Here is a 22,598-nt window from a genome sequence, read left to right on the forward strand (position 1 = left end):
GCCACTGGTCCCACTGTTCAAAGGCACGATGTCCCATCCTCCACCCAGAACAGAACGGTGGACGATACAACTCCAGGAGTATTAATTTGAGGTTGTGTAGCGGCAGGGCTCCTGGAACCCAGCTGACTTCCTCTCCTGGCACCCGTCTCCAGGAAACAGCAAGGTGGAGCAAGAGGCACGTTGAACAGAGAAGTATGTAATGATCCTGAGGAGGGGAGCATGCCTGTGGGCGCTTAATCTCCAAGAAATCAGTCAGACCACCATGGAGGATGCGATACTTGGGAAAGTTACAGCGATGCTACAAAAAGGGGATTAGCAGACGTTCCTGCAGGACACTAAGCAAAGTGGATGCCCATACAGAGACTAATGCAACTCTAGAGGGTCAGGCACGAGCTTATTTCCACCCCAAATGGCCTTGTGCTACGAGGTTGTTACATAGTCATACCTGCAGGGCTGAAACCCCGAGTAGTGGAGCTAGCTCACTGAGGTCACCAAGGGGTGCCCTGTCTGAGACAAAAGATGAGGTTCCCTGGGCTAGAAGGAGCTGTGGATGACCTTGTACAGGATCACTGCCAAGTGATCAGGAGTCTGGAACCCCAGCACCTGTGATCGTGAAGAAGTGAAGTGAGGCTCCAAAGAAAGCCAGCCTCGACTTTGGCAGCTTCCCGGATGGACGCACCACTCTGGTGGTGGTAGACAGCCACTTTAAGTGTCCCATAGTGGTGCTAGTTGGGTCAACATTATTCTCAAGCATTGGTCATGCGCTAGAGAAGGTCCTGGCCCTGTTCAGTCTCCCAGGGGAAATTAGGACAGACAAGAGGGAGGATGTGGGGGGGGGGGGGGGGGGGGGGGGAGAGGCGACTGCCATGGGAGCTAGAGTTCTGGGTTCGATCCTCTGAATCAACGCAACGTCCTGTGATTCTTGGGCAAATCACTTCATCTCCCCATTCCCTTGGACAGCGCATTGGGACCCTCCCAAATGATAAGCCTTGCCATATAAATCTACAATACATTACAATGGCCCATTGTTTCAAGGCCACGAATTCCAGAACTTCTTACAACATCTCGGCATAAGACACTGATGGATCACCGCAAGCCTGTGGCGATGTTGAGCATTCTATTCGACCACTGAACATGGTGTTATGGATCGCTGTCCATGAAGGGGCTGACCTCGAGAACAGCTTACATCGATTCCTACAGGTGTTCCAAGGAACCCCACTCTGTACAACCAAGTGCACTCCATGGACCCTCATGCTGAAAGGACATCGAGAGACACCATCTTGGTCCACACTGTGTGGTGCTGTACTGAATACGACCCGGATGGCATACAAGCGTGGAGCGAGCAAAACAACAAAAAGGCAACGAGGAGCCTGACCACGTCAGTTGGAACTTGGGGACTGAGCACTCCTGAGAGACCGATGACCAGGGTGGAAGTTCTGCAGTGAAGAAGAAAGCGAAGGGAGGCGATAAGAGCTGGACAAAACAGGAGATGGGCCCACTAGCGAGCAGAAAGTGGGGAATCGCCAGATCACATCCCATATGAAAGCCTAATCCCAAGGATAGAGGGCAACATGAGCCAACGGGAACTGATCAATGTGTCCAGGAGCCAGCATGATAACCTGCGATCAAATCCTCAACCTAGTCAAGGACTGAATGATTCTGTATGCCGGACACAGTCAGGGGAGTCAAGAGTAAAGTGAGGAAGGAATGAAGTGAGCCGCCCGGCCATTACAGCCACCCTCTGACCCGGATATGTAGCAGCCCCACCCCTCAAAGCCTCGCACAGCCAAGGATATAAATTACAGAGCGTGAAACCGCTTGGTGTCTACGCACACAGTCACTCCATCGCTTGTCCGTGTCTTTGGTGTGCGTGTGTCAGGGGCTGCTCCAGCCCTGGAAGTGCAACACTACCACAAACAAGTTCTAGAAGCATACAGATTTAAAATTGCTGCAAGTGACGACTCTTGAGTAGGGGATAATGTCTAGACTAGAGACTGTGGCTGGTTACAAGTTAATAAATGCTATGAGCATTGTGTCCTACGCAGAAAGCAATATCCTCTCATACATTAACGGCTCACAGTTGCGGAAGGGGTTGAAAATATCAGACGCGTGTAGAGCGATCCGGCGACTGTACAGGCCACAAGCAGCATGCCCGCCAGCGCGTCAGAAGCGTCCCAATTGGAGGAGATTGAAGCCCGTCAGAAGAGATCAGCACCCAACCAGTCAGTCAGAGTAAATCAGGCCTGACAAGCCCAGAGAGACAGTGCCCAGGGGGCGCAGAAAATTAACAAGCCAGTTTCCTTTCTTGCGCCATATGCTCCCGCTCATCTGTGCCGCGTGCGGTAATCATTTCACCCTCACAACGCTGGTCCTGCTCGCCGGCCTCCCCTCTCTGACTGCGTTGCAGCTCTACCGTTCATAACGGGAACGCGCGCCGAGCCGGAGGCCTGGGCGCATGCGTGGTGCGCAGCCCATACAAGTTAAAGTATTATTTGCTGCGAGCAAATGAGCATAGGATGAGCCCAGAAGAAAAGTAGAAACAGCGGAGACAAGTGCGTGGCGGCACCACTCGGAGATTAATGTGAAGAAGCATGGCGTGCGGCCCCCAGGATAGGGAACAGCTGCTTCCACATGGGAAAGAACCACTGAGAAAAAGACGAACCCAAAAGCTGCTTTTTTAAAAGAATAAATAGAATACAGGAAGAGCCTATGAAAGGAATAGTTGAAAATAGGGTGAATTTGTCAGAGTGGGCGTCGCCCGCGCTTTTCGAACAGTTCATTGCCTAGTCATTTAGGCGATCCAGACGGCGCCAAGGGTGCTAAGTTAAATGGGGGACTACTTTCCAGGGAAAAAGCAAAAAAGAAATAGATGGAAAAAAGTGGAAGCGTTAGTTTCACGGTCTGCCTAGTGCTCCTTTTGGTGGCAGTTTGAAAATAAAAACAATAATTGCCTCGGTGCAAAGTGTTTCTTGGGATCTAGGTATATGCGTGGTCTAATTCAGGGCCACCCAGGCTTTATTGCAAAAGCCTCATATCAGTTTTTTTTCATCTTTTTAGGAAGAAGCCTAAACTGTCTGGTTTGCTAATGCCATTCTGGGGATATTCCAAAAGCTTCCCTGGGAATGCATTAGTCATATTGCTTAACATTGACTTTGTGATGTGTAACTTACATTTACTTGTTTTCTATTTGCTTGCTGTATTTGTTTGATGCTGTTAAGCTTCAGTTCTCCCCTTCCATTTCCCAAACCCTAGATACTATATTCTTCTACCAGTGCTCTCATCTACCGACCCCCTGGACCACGCACCCTCTTCAGCGACTCTATCACTGACTTCATCTCCCCGCATGCCCTTGCCTCGCTGGACTACATCCTCCTCGGTGACCTCAACTTCCAACTGGAACAGAACAACGACCCCAACACCACCGCCCTGCTCGACAACCTCGCCAACCTCAGTCTCAAGCAACTGGTGAACACCCCCACCCACATCGCCGGACACACGCTCGACCCCATCTTCTCCGCCAGCAACCACGTATCCTTCAGCCACTCCTCCGCTATACACTGGACCGACCACAGATGGGTCCACTTCACCTTCCAACGCGAGACTCGCCACATCCGCACACAACCCATCCCACGCCGACAGTGGAACAAAATCCCAGAGGAACAGCTTCTCTCCACTCTCAGCGACAACCAACCCACCTTCTCCTCCGACCCCAACGACGCAGCCCTCAGCCTCACGAATTGGATCACCAACTGCGCAGACAACCTCGCTCCCCTCAGACGCCTCCCAAGACAGACCAACACCAAAAAACCTCTCTGGTTCACTGACACCCTTAAGGAATAAAAAAAAACCCGCCGCACCCTCGAGAAAGCCTGGCGCAAGGACCACACCGCAGATAACATGACTGCCCTCAAGAACGCTACCCGCGAACACCACCAACTGATCCGCGCCGCCAAAAGAAATTCCTTCACAGACAGACTGGACAAAAACAGCCACAACAGCAGAGAACTCTTCAACATCGTCAAAGAGCTCTCCAACCCCAACGCCATCACGCCCTCACAAGACCTCTGCAACTCCCTCGCCACCTTCTTCCATCGTAAGATCACCGACCTACACGACAGCTTCGGACACCAGACCCAGCCAACCACCACAGAACCTACAACCCCTACCATCACCCTCAACGCCTGGACTCACATCAACACGGAAGAGACCAAAGCCACCATGAACTCCATCCACTCCGGTGCCCCCTTGGACCCCTGCCCATACTTCATCTTCAACAAAGCCGACGACATCATCGCCCCGCACCTCCAGACCATCATCAACAGCTCGTTTTCTTCTGCTACCTTCCCCGAGAGCTGGAAACACGCTGAAGTCAACGCCCTACTGAAGAAACTTACGGCGGACCCAAGTGACCTGAAGAACTTCCGCCCCATCTCGCTCCTCCCCTTCCCGGCCAAAGTCATAGAGAAGACCGTCAACAAGCAATTACCAACTTCCTTGAAGACAACAACCTTCTCGACCCCTCTCAGTCCGGATTCCGAGCCAATCACAGCACAGAAACTGCCCTCATCTCAGTCACAGACGACATCAGAACCCTGATGGACAACAGAGAAACAGTCGCCCTCATCCTCCTCGACCTCTCGGCTGCCTTCGACACCGTCTGCCACCGCACCCTAATAACCCGCCTCCGCTCCATCGGGATCCAAGGACAAGCCCTGGACTGGATCACCTCCTACCTCTCCAACCGCTCCCAAAGAGTATACCTCCCACCTTTCCGCTCAGACCCCACCGAGATCATCTGCGGCGTCCCACAAGGCTCCTCGCTCAGCCCGACTCTCTTCAATGTCTACATGAGCCCCCTCGCCGACATCGTACGCAAACACAGCATCATCATCACCTCCTAAGCCGACGACACTCAGCTGATACTTTCCCTCACCAAGGACCCCACCAGCGCCAAGACCAACCTGCAAGATGGAATGAAAGACGTCGCAGATTGGATGAAACTCAGCCGTCTGAAACTAAACTCAGACAAAACGGAAGTCCTCATTCTCGGAAACACTCCGACCGCCTGGGACGACTCCTGGTGGCCCACGGCCCTTGGCACTGCACCTACCCCCTCAGACCACGCATGCAACCTCGGATTCATCCTCCTGCTTCCTCACCCTCCGCATGCTCCGAAAGATCTTCCGTTGGATCCCCGCAGACACCAGAAAGACCGTGACCCACGCCCTCATCACGAGCCGCCTGGACTACGGTAACACCTTATACGCAGGAACCACCGCTAAAACTCCAGAAACGTCTGCAGCGAATTCAAAACGCCTCCGCCCGCCTCATCCTCGACATACCCCGCAACAGCCACATCTCCGCCCACCTGAGACACCTACACTGGCTTCCCGTCAGCAAAAGGATCACCTTCTGGCTCCTCACCCACGCACACAAAGCCCTCCACAACAAGGGACCCGAATACCTCAACCACCGCCTCAGTTTCTACACACCCACCCGTCATCTTCGCTCCGCCAACCTTGCTCTCGCCCCCGTCCCTCGTATCCGCCGCACCACGGCGGGTGGGAGGTCCCTCTCCTACCTGGCGGCCAAGACATGGAACTCCCTCCCCACCAACATCAGGACCACTCCGCATTCCGGATACGACTCAAGACCTGGCTCTTCGAGCAGCAGTAACCCCTTCCCCCGAGCGCCTTGAGACCCGCAAGGGTGAGTAGCGCGCTTTATGAATGTTTATGATTTGATTTGATTTGATTTGATTTGAGTGCTCAATTTCTGTAAACAGGACTTTAAATCTTGGTATTATCTTGTCACATTTTGCTCTGCATTCAATCTTGGTATTATCTTGTAACATTTTGCTCTGCATTCAAAGCCAGAGATCAAAACTCAGGCTCTGTTTTCCAGGGAGCTTGAAATGAAACAAATGAAATGGATCTGTAAGAGCGTACAAATAACCGAAGGCGTCAAGACGATAGGGAGCAGTTCAGATGTGAGAAAAGACAGCAAAATCTCTCATCTGGGCATCTGCATGACCTCAGTTTATAACGTAAAGAGACAGCTTTACGGGTCTTTTTTAAAGGATGTACGATTCTTCAAGATGATAACATGACAGGGAAGAGAGTTCCAAAGCTTGGGCCGTGGCCACTGAGAATGCTCTACCTCCCCATTTTGCTTTCTGAAATTTGGGGACCACTACCACGTTTTGATTTGCCGAGCAAAACTGTCTATTGGGTATATACCACTAGAACATATTTCTAAACGCTCCAGGCCCTGATTTATGTAGCGCCTTGTGAGCAATACGCAAAGCTTTGAACAGGATATGCTTTTTCACTGGTGACTGGTGCAGCTTGTTTAGTCCAGCTGAGATGAATGGTATTTGGGAATATCTTGGTGTTTACTTTTCTTTCTCTGACTTCAAAGTGACAATCATACTGGCTACTGGGGGTGTGCTAGAGGAAGGTTGTACAATGTTATTTTTTTGTAGCATACAATAAAGTGTGAATGTCTATACATAAACTGTGCAGGTATTTCAGAATATATTGTGATTAGAAAAGCATAAATGAAGCACATTTTTTGGTAATTCTGAAGTGAGGTGGAAATAAATATTTTAAAAAGATCAAAACAAATCTATAAGTTTCCACACATTATCGTTTGTGTGCTGTATACTTTTCCCAGTAAAACTGTATGTCTTTGCAAATGTAATGGTAATTTCAATTGAAGATGTGTTGTATGTAATAGCAGTACGCCACCACACCATACATACTTATCTTTACCCCACTCCACTCTACTCTGCAACACTCCATACCACTGCAGTCTACTCTGCACCACTCCATACTATGCCACTCCGCTCCACGCCCCTCCAGTGTCACCACACTGTACTATGCAGCACTCCACTCCACTCTACGCTTCTAAACTCTATACCACCCTACTCTGTGCTAATGCATTCTACCCCACACTTCTTTACTAAGCACCACAGCACTCTATATGACTTCAATCAATGCAACTTCACTCTATGCCACTCTACTCTGTAACACTGCACTCTATACCACTGTAATGTACTCCAATGCACTTTACTCTATACCACTCCACTCTAAACCAGTGCACTGTACCCCAGCCCACTCTAATTTACTCTGCACTCAACCGTGTGAGCTGCAGCTACAAGGGCTTCTGTGCACATTTCCATGAAATCCTGCATGCATAGCCAAGCCTAGGTCCTCAGCAATCTGTCCTGCAATGCTAAGCTCCCTGAGTTGATCTCCTGTGTCGTGGGACCCTCTTTTACAGTGTTGAGACGACCCCTGTGTTCAGTCTTCTTGAACCCGTGTTCAAGGACTTCTGTGGGTGCTACCTGCTTGTGCGTGGGCTCTCTACATTGCTGAGGGCCCCCTCTGTCTCCTCTCCCTATTGGCGACATCCTGGTCCTTCCTGGGCCCGGGCAGCACCCTTTTTCATCAAGTGCGACTCTTGCAGCTAGCAAGGCTTGTTTGCATTTTTTTGCCAAGAAAACAACTCTGCATCCCCCAGCACTCCGTTGGACATCTTCTGCACAAAGGAGAAGTTCCTAGCACCTTTCGTTGTTGCAGAATCTTCAGCTTCTTCCACCCGGAGGCAGCCATTTTGCACCTTCATCTGGGGTTTAGTGTGCTCCTGCCCCCCCTGGACACTTTAGCAACTCTTGGACTTGGTCCCCTTCCTTTGCAGGTCTTCAGGTAAGGAATCCATATTCAGTGCTTTGCAGTCTGTTGTGGTCTTTGCAAAATAATTTATCACAACTTTAGTGTGTTTCTGGGGAAATAGTAGTACTTTACTTCTACTTTCCAAGGTCTAGGGGTGGGGTATCTTGGACACTCTTAGTGTTTTCTTACACTACCAGCGACCCTCTACACACTACACTAGGCCAGGCGTCCCTTCGTGGTTCGCATTCCACTTTCTTAGTATATGGTTTGTATTGCCCCTAGGCCTATTGCATTCTATTGTATTCTACAGTGTTTGCACTACTTTCTGACTGTTTTACTTACCTGATTTTGGTTTGTGTGTATATTTTGTGTATTTTACTTACCTCCTAAGGGAGTATATCCTCTGTGATATTTTTGGCACATTGTCACTAAAATAAAGTACCTTTATTTTTAGCAACTCTGAGTATTGTCTTTCTTATGGTATAGTACCTATATGATATAAGTGGTATAGTAGGAGCTTTGCATGTCTCCTAGTTCAGCCTAAGCTGCTCTGCTATAGCTACCTCCATCAGCCTAAGCCGCTAGAACACTACTAATCTACTAATAAGGGATAACTGGACCTGGCACAAGGTTTAAGTACCATTGGTACCCACTATGTTAGGCCAGCCTCCTACATTTATGCCGTGCAGTTCTCTGCACCACTCTACTCTATGTCACTGCAGTCTACTCTGCACTATTTAACTCTATGCCACTCTGCAGCACTCTACCCCAATGCACTCTGCACCGTTACACTCTACGTCACTGCACTCTGCATCACTCTACACCACTCCAATCTATTCTGTACCACTGCACTCCACACCACTGCACTCAACACCACCCTACTGTATGCCACTCCACTTTGCGCCACTCTACACCTCTGCAAACTGCCCTGCACCAGTCCAATCTACCCTGCACCACTCCAGTCTATGCTACGTCACTCTACTTTAAAATAATCTACTCTACACCCCTTCAGTCTACACTGCACCACTCTACTCTATGCCACTTTACTGTACACCACTGTATGTAACTGACCTCTATGCCAGTGCACTGTACACCAGTTTACTCAAAACGAAGGCACTCTATGCCATTGCATTGTATGCTAATCTACTCTGCACCACTGCACTTTACGCTACTTCACTCTAGGCCACTCTACTCCTCTCTACGACAACACACTCTATGATACTCCAATCTACGATGCTGTGACACTCTATGCCACTCCACTCTACAACACTCTACTTCACTTGATACCAATCTTTAACACTACTCCCTTCTACAATGCTCTACACAACTCCCTCTGTGCCACTCCACGCCACTTACAGTCTATTCTGTGACACACTTCTCCAATCCTCTACTCAACTCTATGCTACTCCACTCCACTGCATGCTACTCCATCCTATGACAGTCTATGCCATTCAACTCTACAACACTGTACTCCACTATATGCCATTCCACTCTCCTACACTACTCCACTCAATGCCACACCACTCCACAACAGTTCACTCCTCCCTATAGCACTCTTCTCTACAACACTCTACTCTAGTCTATGCAACATTCTCTATGCCACTGTGTGGAGCCACAAACCTCCTTCCACCTGGCACTTCCCTAAGTCTCCGAATAAAAATGGTACCTCACTTGTGTGTATAGAGCTAGTGCCTGTGAAAGGAAATGTTCCAAAATGCAACATGGACACTGCACATTTTTCAATTCAAACTGACTCTCTTTCTCCAATGTGGGTAGCTCTAGATTGTGGAATCTAGCTCAGCTGACACCTAGGGAAACCTAGCCAACCTATACATTTTTGAAAACTAGACGCCTAGGGGTATCCAGGGTGGATTGACTTGCATGGCTCTCACCACATTTTATTACCCAGAATCCCTTGCAAACCTAAAACTTTGACTAAAAAGCAAATTTTCCTTGCATTTCTATGATGTAAAGTTGTAAAATCTGAGGGAAGCCACAAACTTCCTTCTACCAAGCATTTCCCCAAGTCTCCCAATAACAATGACACCTCACTTGAGTGGGTGGATCTAATGCCTCCATCAGGAAACACCTCAAAACTCAACATGGATGCAGCACATTTTTCCAAACAAAACAGCTTCTTTTTCCAATATAGGTAGCTCTTAAGTTTGGGCCCTACCTCAGCTGGCGCCTAGGGAAACCTAACCAACCTGTACATTTTTTAAAACTAGATACCTAGGAATATCCAGGGAGGACTGACCTGCATGGCTCTCAGTACGTTTTATTATCCATAATCCCTTGCAAACTTCGAACCTTGACAAAAAAACACATTTTCCTCACATTTCTATGAGGGAAGGTTCTATTATCTGCGAGGAGCCACTAACTTCCTTCCACCTGACATTACCCCCAAGTCTCCCAATAAAAATGGTACTTCACTTGTGTGGGTAGATGTACTGCCCGTTACAAGAAACAGCCCAAAAAGCAACATGGACTCAGCAAACTTTTTTACCCAAAACAGGCCATTCACACACCTTTCATACGTGACACACACAAGACCATTCACACCGCAAGTCAAGTGCCAGTCCATGCACACTGCCAGCCAAACACCAGTCCAGCACACCGCCAGCCAAGCATCAGTCCATGCACACCACCATCGCATTTTTATTACCAAAAAAGAAAGCATAAACCAATTGGAAGTAGGTGCAAAACTAAGGCCCTCATTCTGACTTCGGTGGTCTTTTCCTAAGACCGCTGAAGCCGTGGGCGCTAGAAGACCACCAGTGCTGGAGGTCTTCCAGCTGCCATATTAAGAGCACTTAGGGTGAGAGCAGCCGCACTTCTGTTGAGTAGCAATACAGGTAAATAAGAGAATCAGTGAAAATTAAACATTGGTGCTCGATGGGTCGGGTGCCTAACTCCCCTAATAGGCACAGATATGCGTAACAGGTACACAATAATAATAACAGCAGAAAGACCCCGGCACACAGAACGGTACAGTCACAGTTCAAATAGAAGACAAGTGTCCCTGGTGTTCAGTTTGTAGACGTGGATAATAAATCTGAAGAGTCCTCAGTAGGTGATGTAAGTGTCTTTATTTGTAGGCCCAATTTGCCACAGATTGACGTAGTCATCCAAGAACAGCCAACACGTGTTTCGTCACACAAGTGACTTTTTCAAGGCTGTAAAACAGTAAATGGTGTACACGATATGTGGGAGTAAACATGGGTAAGTAGGCTTGGTCTAAGTCCAAAGGGACAGGTGCCCGTGTAATACTTCACCCATGTGAGTGTGTACACGTATTCATATTCGTGACATCAAATTGGGTAGGCATGGCAAACCATAGTGAAAATTATGAGCAAAAGTCCCATGTGTAAATGAAAGGACACTTAGGAAGAGGAGAAAAGTGAAGAAAAAGAGAGCAACTCATTATTCGAACCCGTGTGTTGGATTGTGATAATGAACACCCAATACTATCCCCAAGAGAAGTAATATCTAGGTGAAGCCAAGACGGTGAAGTAATAGGAAAAGAAGGTAAGTGCATACAAGAGTTGGGTACGGAGGTGAACAGTCATACCTGGGCCAGTTGGCAGTAGGAGTTGAATGGTTGGCAGTAGGTGAAAGCCGATCCAGTAAATGATGGTAAGCAAAAAAGGCCTTGATAAGCCTTAGTTGGGGACCCTGCGTAGGTAACAAGGTAAATGTGAGGAAAAAAAAAAAAATTTACATTGTAGTGACTCATCAATTAAATAAACCTATGGGAAACCGAGCAAGATAAGGCAGGAAATGCTGGTGAGATAATAATGCACCATAAAAGTAGAACAGTTAAACAAGTCCGTTGGTGTCAAAGGGACTCCAACTAGTAGGTGAGGTAAAAGTGAGCAAAATACGAGCATATGTAAGCATACCAAGATGAGTAAGTCGATATTGGTAAGAGGGAGTATCATACAGGGCATAAACGTAGGCTAGATAACACAGAAACGTGAGATTGTGAAAGGTAAATATAGTAATACAAAATAATAATAAAAGCTAATGGACGTTTGGGCTGGGGGATTGGATAGTCACCCCGTAAGTAATGAGCGCATGGGAAGGCCAGAAGTGAAAAGCAATAAGTTCGAGTTAAATAGAAAAGGGAAATTCCCTGGATAAGTGAGGTGAAATGAATTCTGAGAGGGCGCAGTGACAGGCTGCCCCTAAGGTGTAACCGGAGAGAAAGGTAAGTGTAGGCTAATGGGAGCGAGGATTGTAAAAAAATCCGGTAGCGTGTAGCAGGGGGAATGAAAGCCAGTAATAAGCGTCTGTTTAGGAGTCGAGGTAGTGTGAAATGGTAAAAGCGCAATGTACTCAGTACAAACAAAAGGAGACGTGCGAGTCAAGCGCGACATCCGCGTAGAAGTGGGTCGAAGCTTACCTGGTGGGATAATGAGCCGGTTATAGTCTGCCGAAGAAGCGCGTCTCGGTGTAGCTGGTTAAGGCAGATATTAAGCAAGGCAATTTTCATATGTACAAACTACTGTTGGCATAATCAATCTCAATGCTGTCCATTAGGGGAATACAATGTAAACGAGTATTGTGCGGTCCTAGAAGAGTGAGTACTAGCACAGAATTAATATGGTGGATAAAAATACAGGCATGGGTTTACATAAACAGAAAAGATAAAATGATAGTTTGTACATATGAAAATTGCCTTGCTTAATATCTGCCTTAACCAGCTATGGCACCAGCATGTCCACTACTATAGGTTCCTTTCCTTTTTCTTTCTCTCTACACAATTTTCTCATCACTTTTTAACCATCCACTTTCCACTAACATTTACCATACTTTAGTAATGTTCTTAGCCATCTTAAGATGGCCGCCATATTCCGCCTCTATACTCACTTCCGATTCGGTTAGTCCTTTTTCCCTGTCACTGCCCATCAAACATACTTAATTGCACGAGCGCGGCTACATCGGTTACACCGAGACGCGCTTCTTCGGCAGACTACGACCGGCTCATTATCCCACCAGGTAAGCTTCGACCCGCTTCTACGCGGATGTCGCGCTTGACTCGCACGTCTCCTTTTGTTTGTACTGAGTACATTGCGCTTTTACCATTTCACACTACCTCGACTCCTAAACAGACGCTTATTACTGGCTTTCATTCCCCCTGCTACACGCTACCGGATTTTTTTACAATCCTCGTTCCCATTAGCCTACACTTACCTCTCTCTCCGGTCACACCTTAGGGGCAGCCTGTCACTGCGCCCTCTCAGAATTCATTTCACCTCACTTATCCAGGGAATTTCCCTTTTCTATTTAACTCGAACTTATTGCTTTTCACTTCTAGCCTTCCCATGCGCTCATTACTTACGGGGTGACTATCCAATCCCCCAGCCCAAACGTCCATTAGCTTTTATTATTATTTTGTATTACTATATTTACCTTTCACAATCTCACGTTTCTGTGTTATCTAGCCTACGTTTATGCCCTGTATGATACTCCCTCTTACCAATATCGACTTACTCATCTTGGTATGCTTACATATGCTCGTATTTTGCTCACTTTTACCTCACCTACTAGTTGGAGTCCCTTTGACACCAACGGACTTGTTTAACTGTTCTACTTTTATGGCGCATTATTATCTCACCAGCATTTCCTGCCTTATCTTGCTCGGTTTCCCATAGGTTTATTTAATTGATGCAGCGAGTCACTACAATTTAATTTTTTTTTATTTTTTTTCCCTCACATTTACCTTGTTACCTACGCAGGGTCCCCAACTAAGGCTTATCAAGGCCTTTTTTGCTTACTGTCATTTACTGGATCAGCTTTCACCTACTGCCAACCATTCAACTCCTTACATCGGTCCCACCCACTACTTACCTTCCTGGCCAACTGGCCCAGGTATGACTGTTCACCTCCGTACCCAACTCTTGTATGCACTTACCTTCTTTTCCGATTACTTCACCGTCTTGGCTTCACCTAGATATCACTTCTCTTGGGTATAGTATTGGGTGTTCATTATCACACATCCAACACACGGGTTCGAATAATGAGTTGCTCTCTTTTTCTTCACTTTTCTCCTCTTCCTAAGTGTCCTTTCATTTACACATGGGACTTTTGCTCATAATTTTCACTATGGTTTGCCATGCCTACCCAATTTGATGTCACGAATATGAATACGTGTACACACTCACATGGGTGAAGTATTACACGGGCACCTGTCCCTTTGGACTTAGACCAAGCCTACTTACCCATGTTTACTCCCACATATCGTGTACACCATTTACTGTTTTACAGCCTTGAAAAAGTCACTTGTGTGACGAAACACGTGTTGGCTGTTCTTGGATGACTACGTCAATCTGTGGCATATTAAGAGCACTGAAGGATTTCTGCCACAATTTGGGCAGAAATCCTCCAGTAGTTGTGCTGGCGGTCGGAGGCACAGAGGCGGTTCCATCGCCGTTACCCCAATAGGACTCCGCCCGCCATATTACAAGCAGTAATATGGCATGGCAGTGTCCTGATGGCGGGACACTGGCGGCGGTGGAAGCACCTGTTTCCGTTCCCTAGCGGATGACCTCCTTGCCAGACAAGGTAAGTCGATCGTCCGACAGGGGAGGAGGGTGGGCGGTGTTGTGTGTGCATGTGTGAAAGGAAGTGTGTATGCCTGTGTGTATGGGTGTTTGAATGCACATGTGTAAGGGTGTGTGTATGCGTGTTTGAATGCGTATTTGAATGCATGTGTGTATGAGTGTGTGTATGGGTGTTTGTATTTGAATACGTGTATGACGACGTGATTGCGTGATGGAATGTTTGTATGACTGCGTGTTTATTGGTGCGAGTGAATTAGTGTATGTATGCGTGTGAGTGAATGAGTGTATGTATGTGTGAATGAGTGTATGTAAGTATTGGTGGATGAGTGTACGTAAGTGTTGGTGAATGAATGTATGCAGGGTGCGTGTGGGTTTCAGTGTGCGTGTATGCTGGGAGAGCAGTGGTGTCACGGAAGTGGTGGGGGGAGGGTGATGCTGTTATGGAAGGGGGTGGGGGTATGCAGTTATGGAAGTGGGTGGGGGAGGGGGGGTGCTGTTATGGAAGGGGGTGGGGAGGGGGTGCTGTCATGGAAGGGAGGTGGGTGGTATAATTGCAGGGGGAGTTGGAGGAGTCGTCTGCCGGCGACAGGAAAGAAATTTCCTGTCACTGGTAGCCTTTCCACCAGGGTTTTCGTGGCAGTGCTACAGCCGCAGAAACCATGGCAGAAAGGAGTCTCATGATACCGGCAGGGGTCTTCAGTGGACTGCTGGGTCGGAGATGCTGATCTCCAGCCGGGCTTTCCTACCTCCCTGGCGGTACCAGCAGGGATGTGTCGGTTTGGCAGAGGCCAAGCCGCCACAATCATAATGTGAGACCGCTGCGTCTTTGGACTGCCAGAGTCCGAACAAGGGGCTATATCTACAAACAGAACAGCACTAACTAAATACATCACACTAATCCCCTTTTATGCTCACGGTTTCCCCTAATAACTGTTGTGTGAGGTACAATTTAAAACAGGTCGGCACACATAGCCAAGGTATAGAAGGGCACTTGGCGCACTATATACAAACATCGTTCCGTATGCCTCTTTGGATACAGACTCTACATCTCCTACTGGGATAGTTTTTTTTGGGTGTGGGAGGAATGTAATCAGGAAAATGGCAATCTTTCAATCTAGCCACATCCTCCGTCAATCCAACTCTAGGAACACTTGCCTGTTCCACTACAACAAGGCTGCCTAGCACAGACTGCTGAAACTAAACAAATGTCATATTTGAATCTGGAGAACAATCCTTGAATACATCAAAAGGATGGAAGGTTACAAAATGGAATGAATGGATAGCCAACTTCTTATACCAAAAGTAAGTCTTGCGAACAGCAGTGTAAGGCTACACACTCTTATCTACTCTATCAACATCACCCATGTGCTTATTGCAGTTTAAAAAGGACACAGGTTTGTACACTTCAGCAACCTGACCTCAAACAGTCACAGGTGAAGTGCCTTCATTATGAGTGGTTGTCAGCATGTGGACATCTCTCATGTCTGCAAATTACACAGCTAGATGTTCAATCACTACACAAGGGACTGCACTGTCATCTGAACTTTTTACATATAAGCTCTTTAGGATAACCTTTACGATTAGGGCAGATTGTGCCACATGCAACAGTATCCATTTTGAACAATCCCCTAAACAATTGCATACCAGTGTAGAAGCTATTTACTTATAAATAGTGACCTTTGTTAAAAAGTCCTCTACCAAGTTCCCACACAATTTTCTCACTAACTCCAAAAGTGAATGGACAACCAGGAGGGTCTATAGTGGAATCACTGCCAGTGTACACCCGGAAGTTATAGTCATATCCAGTACAACTCTCAGGCAATATATACATCTTAATTCCATAACATGCCCTCTTGCTATGAATGTACTGCCTAAACACCAAACAGCCCTTGAACAGGACCAAAGACTCATCCACAGCTAGTTATTTCCTTCGATCTACAAGGTGATCAAGGACAGGCAGAATCTTGAAAAGACGGTCACAATCAGGGTGATCTTATGGCAATGCTGTAGCATTATCAACAAAATTCAGCATCCGAAGCAGAAGCAAATACCTATCACGACTCATGGTTGCAGGAAATATAGCTGTTGCCGTCAAGGGACTAGTAGACCAATATGAAGACAGTGACGGCTTCCTTATCACGCCCATCAAAAAGTTAAACCCAATAACTTCTTCAACTCACCCAGATTTGCAGGAGTCTGCCGGCTACCTCTAGAGAGGGACTTAAGTCTGGCACTGTTGTCCCTCATATACTGTTCAGCATACAAATTAGTCTGATCAGCAGACTCCTCCAAAAATGCATCGTCCACAAACAACTGAAATATATTTATAGTCAACGTTTTCAGTATTCACTCTACACCCTGTGACACCAGTAAAGGTAGGCAGTGTCGGCTGCACCATTTTTGAGGCAACCCAGAGATCAGCACTTCCAGTGGGAAGCCTTTTAGCCCCAGGCTGCAATCCAGATGCCTCTTGCTGCACTATCAACACCTCAGTGTCCTCCTCTAAAAGAGGCACTTCCTCCACACTGTGAGTAGCTTCATCATCGAATGATTCCTCTTGGACAGAAGGTTCACTGCCAGAATCTTGGACTGCCTCCTCTACCTCTGATGCAGTCAGTCTCATAATCATGGTCAGAGGAAGAATCGAAAAGCATACCAACAACCTGCTGAGCGGTAATCCTGCGACTAGCCATATTCCTTACTAAGAAAAGTAACTTGACAAATAAGTCAACAATAACCAACACTCTGTCAAAAAGTAATAAAGTGTGGCTTTATCACAATGACCTATATACTCAAAAACAATGCCACTCACTTGCCAGAGACAGCTTGAATCACCAGCGCCTACTCTGCACAGACACAGCAAGCACCAACGATATCCCACTAGTAAGGAAAAACAAAAGAAAATAACACACAAGACAACACAATACACATCTTGCACAAATCCAAGGATAATTTCACACATAGTAAAACAGTTGCTAAATAGGCTGCTATTATTGCAACATTTAAAAAAACGCATTCATGCAGGGAAGTGATACTCATTTAGAATAAACAGTACAAAAAACATTTTCTTGCCAAACACATGCAACTATACAAACTGCAGATCTACCAGTGCTGATACCGCATGCAGGAGACACAGCAAAGGAAATCAAAAGCTTTGCACTATAATAAAAAACATTAAGCACATATAAAAATGATGACCAGAAATAAAACAGTTAACATTATAAAACACTATGGCCCATATTTATACTTTTTTTGCACTGCATGTGCATCACTTTATATTTATTTTGTAAGTTTGCGCCGCTTTGCGGGACAAAAAAAGTATAAATAGGGGCTCATGTCTGCCCATTACCACCCAAATGCCAGTTACACACATCGCCAGCCAGAAGAAGCCAGTCAACACACACTGTCAGCCAGAAGCCAGCTGATACACACAGCCTGCAAAATCCCCAGTTCAAACACACTGCCAGCCAAGCACCAGTCCACAAACACCGCCAGCCTACACACACTGCCAGGCAAGCAGCAGCCACATACACCACCAGGCAAGCGCCAGAACACACCCCCCCACCAGGCAAGTACTACAAATACTACCAATCTGCTCCCAAGGGGAAAATTGGCCAAAATATGTGGCCAAAGACCTAAGGGGCCGCTCTCCGAATGGCACTAATTGTGCAAAGTGCCTGGTGTCTAGTGGCTTCCGTCTCTCCCCCAGAGGGCAGATCACCTTAAAATGGCTGATCTGCCCTCTGGAGGGTTAAATAACTGAATGGATTCCCCCCCAAGGGGAGCAACCGTTGCCCAAGAGGACACTGCCTGTAATTTATGCTATAAAAACATATCGTTGGTGTTCTAGTTGCTCTTGGCTGTCACGGGGGGCTGATTGGCCTAAAAGAACAGCTGATCTACCCTCAATGGGGTTGAAACATTTATGCATGTATTGCCCCCTCAGGGAGCAGCCCTTGTCCAAGGGGTTGCTTCACCTGCACAGAAAAATTCCTTGGTGGTCCAGTGGGTGGATTCCTGCTCCGCGATTGCAGCCCTTACCGCGATTATGGAGCAGGAATCCCCTCCAAACAGGGACAGTGAGAAAGGATAAACTCTTTGCTTTCCACTGTGTCTGTTTCCCCCCTACCAAACCCAAAGAGAAAGACTCACCGAAAATGTGTCCTCTCCCAAAAACGCACTGGAAGCAAATGGCTGCCAGCGCATTAAAACTGCATTTCATGACGTCAGCGCACAATGTACGCACCAACGTCATCAGATCGGCGACAGGGGGTTGGGGTGGCAGCAAGAGGGCTTCCCCTGCCATCCATGGTGGGGGGTTGAAATGGGTGGCTGATGGGGGGAGCGCCATCACTTCCCTCGTGGGTGGGTGTGAGGATGGAACAGTTCAGTCCTCAGCACACATCCACTGCAGCTGAGGGCGGAATGTTCTGTCCTCATCACGCAAGGGGTTAAAGTAAAAATAGAGTGATTTACCTTCCTTTATCCCTAACTGTGTAGTGTTAGGAACACCTTAGAAGCATGTTTTGTTCATGTAGCTGGTTTGCTTACCTTTATCATAAATAAAATAAATGTTTTCTAGAAAGATTTTTTATATAGTATCAGAATTATTTAGTTTGTGATAGAGACATTATGTAAGTTGGCTTTACTGAGCACAGTCTACGGATTTAGTTTCTGAAAGACAACAAACTATTCTTCAGTTTTAAACTGAAGACAGGGTATGTGACCAGGAAACCTGTGCTCAAATCCTTGACTAAATTGTGTCATCCTAGGTAAATCTTTCTACTTCATTGTGCCTTATTTCCCTTTAGTGTACCTTAGAATAATTCAGTTCAGAGTGTATACAAATGTCACTTGCATGTTGTTTATTAGCTATCACGGTACTTCATAGAACTAACAATCAGAGCCATATATAAAGTGCACAAAACAAAATTACTTTTTTCTTGGTTCACTCATGCCAATCATGTCAGGACTTGGTTGGTGTAAATTTTAGATGTCAGTTTAAATTCAGAAAATGATACGTTTGATAAAGCACATCCAGTACACTGATATAACCCATTTAACCCAGGAAACAAAACTGAATCAGAAAAGCTGAAGAATATTTCATAAAATTAAAATGAAGTGCCTTATATTTTTCATGGCTTATAATAAATGCTTTACATAGTCGATCTTTTGATGGCTACGTTGGCTCGTGTGGTCAAGCCTTGCCTTTTTGGAGGTCTAACGAGGCAGACAGCTTTTAGCTGTCTGAAGCTGAAAGCCTCTTGTGGACCAAATCAAAAACATACATTGAGCTTACAGCCCGCCCACTGTTTACCATTGGTTGGCTTTATTGTCACTCTCATTGCTTGCTTCTTATTCAGTGTCTTTACTTCCTCTTCTTATGTTTGTCGCTGCCCTGGAACAAAGATTCCATACCATCCTTTTGATTGGCTGATTTGCAACCTTCCACTGCTTACGTTAAGGGAACTATGGCCCATATTTATACTTTTTTAGCGCCGCATTTGCGTCATTTTTTTACGCAAAAGCGGCGCAAACTTGCAAAATACAATTGTATTTTGCAAGTTTGCGCCGTTTTTGCATCAGAATGCGGCGAAAATGCAGCGCTAAAAAAGTATAAATATGGGCCTATGTTTTCTTTTTCTTTAAACACTCCATAAGAGTACATGCGTTTTTAGGATCTCTTCCTCGTGTGCTGCTTTCACCATTCACATTCCCTTCTCCCCCCGTTTGCTCTGTCCCTCATGTGCTCCTTTTTTCCACCTGGTGCACTCCGCACGCTCTGTGTTACTCCTTCTTCCCCCTACCTTTCCATTGCTTCCTCCTACTAGGCTTTTTAAAATTATGTTTTTGATTTTCTTTCCTCAATGTCCATTGCTACCCCTCCCATTCCTTCCACCCACTCTCCATTGCTTCTCTCCCACCTGCTCATTTGTCGCTACTCCACCTCATCCTGTTATTAAAAAACATATATGTATATATGACCATGACCACAGTAATGCCCTTTTTGAAAAAAATAAAATGATATATGCTGAGACTTGTTGTGCTGTGTCACCTGCTTCTTCAGCTTGATTGTGGAATGATGGTAATTGCTCCTGCAATACTGGTGTCATAAAGAGTGTTTGGTGGAAATATATATTTATATGTACTTTTATATATGTGTGTGTGTGTTTACATACATCAACACAATGCCCTTGCAAGTTTAGAGTGCTGTGTAAAAGATGATAGTTTCCAGATTTGAGATGGAGAGTAATTCTTCTATATGGAACACTCTACAACACTACCAACACGCAAAATCTGCTCACTTTAACACACACACACACATATAGGGGGTTATTCTAACTTTGGAGGAGGTGTTAATCCGTCCCAAAAGTGACGGAAAAGTGACGGATTTACCACCAGCCGTATTACGAGTCCATTATATCCTATGGAACTCGTAATACGGCTGGTGGTATATCAGTCACTTTACCGTCACTTTTGGGACGGATTAACACTCCTCCAAAGTTAGAATAACCCCCATAGTCTACATTTTCTCAGGGTATGTATGTGTATATATATATATATATATATATATATATATATATATATATATATATATATAAATTAACAAATTAGGCCCCCAGCTTTCAGTAATGACTCATTGGGGGGGCCCCGGATTCCAATAAGGATTCAGTGGGGGGGTCCCGGGTTCCAGTAATGATAAAGTGGGGGTCCACAGAAGTCAAAGTTTGGGAACCACTGGTCTACATTTTCTTGGCATGCTGCTCGCATCTTTTTTCATATATATATATACCAAACCTCACTCTACCTCTGTGACCTCCCACACAACCCTACTAAATTTTCCTGCATTCATCTCACCCTGCTACTATGCTCTCCCTAACCCTTCCACATCCTCTTTCCCCTCCGCTCCCCTTTTATTCATCTCAAGCCTTTGGATTGAGTAAATGAAGGATAAACTCCCAATTAACACTTCTGGATTTCTTTCCTCCTTCACCCCTCCATTACTCCAGTCAATCTAACTAACAAACTCTCATATCCGCAACTCAAATTAACTCATAATAATACTAAAACTGTACTCCTTATTAAATTATACTAATCCATCACTAATTCTTGTTGGGTACCGGAGTAGCGTGCTACTCATCGAAAAGCGCTTCGACGCCTCGTCAGGGGTAGTAAGCGCTATATAAATACGATTACAATTACAATTACAATATATATATATATATATATATATATATATATATATATATATATATATATATATATAATATATCTACACTCAGTGCGGCGTGCTCTGCTGCACCAAAACGCCAGGGGTGCCAAAAAAGACGCGCGCCACCGCGTCTATAATTTACACTTGCCTCCGGAATCCACAAGAAGGAAAACGGCACTCCGAGAGTACTGACAAATAGTTTTATTGACGCACATTGGGACGCGTTTCAGCATTTACCACCTTTGTCAACCTTGCGGTCGCCATATTGAAACCTCTATTTGTACCTTGTATTGATTCACATGATGTACAACATTCACGTAACACAACAAAACTATTATAGATAATCTAAATAATATTGGTTAATACTTTTAACATGTATTACGAACTCATGAATATTTATCTATTTTGACTGTTTATCCCACAATTAATATACGAAAAACTTCCACTAAACAACATAACGATTGCGATCGGTTAAACAATAAAAAAATAAAAAAAAATAACAATGAAATAGAACCAAATATGAATAGCATGATAACAGTATCATTATAATGGCACTTATGCCTACAGCGCTCATTAACACCTGCAAAATTCTTCCTGTTTGGACTTGCAACAATTAAGTGCAAAAATTGCAACTACAGATGGCAAAGGCATTCCAATCACTAAATCAAAAAAAGATCGATCAATTATTATACCATTATTGATACCAATATGCAAAGAAATTTGATCTCAGAAAATGTCCTTTTAAATCCAATTGAACAACCTTATAATACAAAAAGTTCAGCCATCATGATAAATCTCATTCACTGTGTACAATTACTCCTATACACATCTTTAGGTTAAACTTAGTCAACCAGTATATTTTAAACATCTATAAATAATATAGTTAATGAATGTGTATTGATAATTCTTCATTAATATGTAATCCACTTGGTTCCTTAGTGTTTAGCTTAATTATATACCTCAACTCTAAAATTCTTAATTTTTGTTCTCTGTTGCCTCCTCTGATGTCTTTGGGAATACCGTCTATGATACTGTACCTTATATCTTGAATATTACCTGTATGATTATGGTGCATATGACGTGAAACCGGATTTGTATCATCATTATTTTGTATGGCTCTTAAATGTTGTAAAATGCGTTTGT

This window comes from Pleurodeles waltl, chromosome 10 (assembly GCF_031143425.1).
Source record: "Pleurodeles waltl isolate 20211129_DDA chromosome 10, aPleWal1.hap1.20221129, whole genome shotgun sequence".
NCBI lineage: Eukaryota > Metazoa > Chordata > Amphibia > Caudata > Salamandridae > Pleurodeles > Pleurodeles waltl.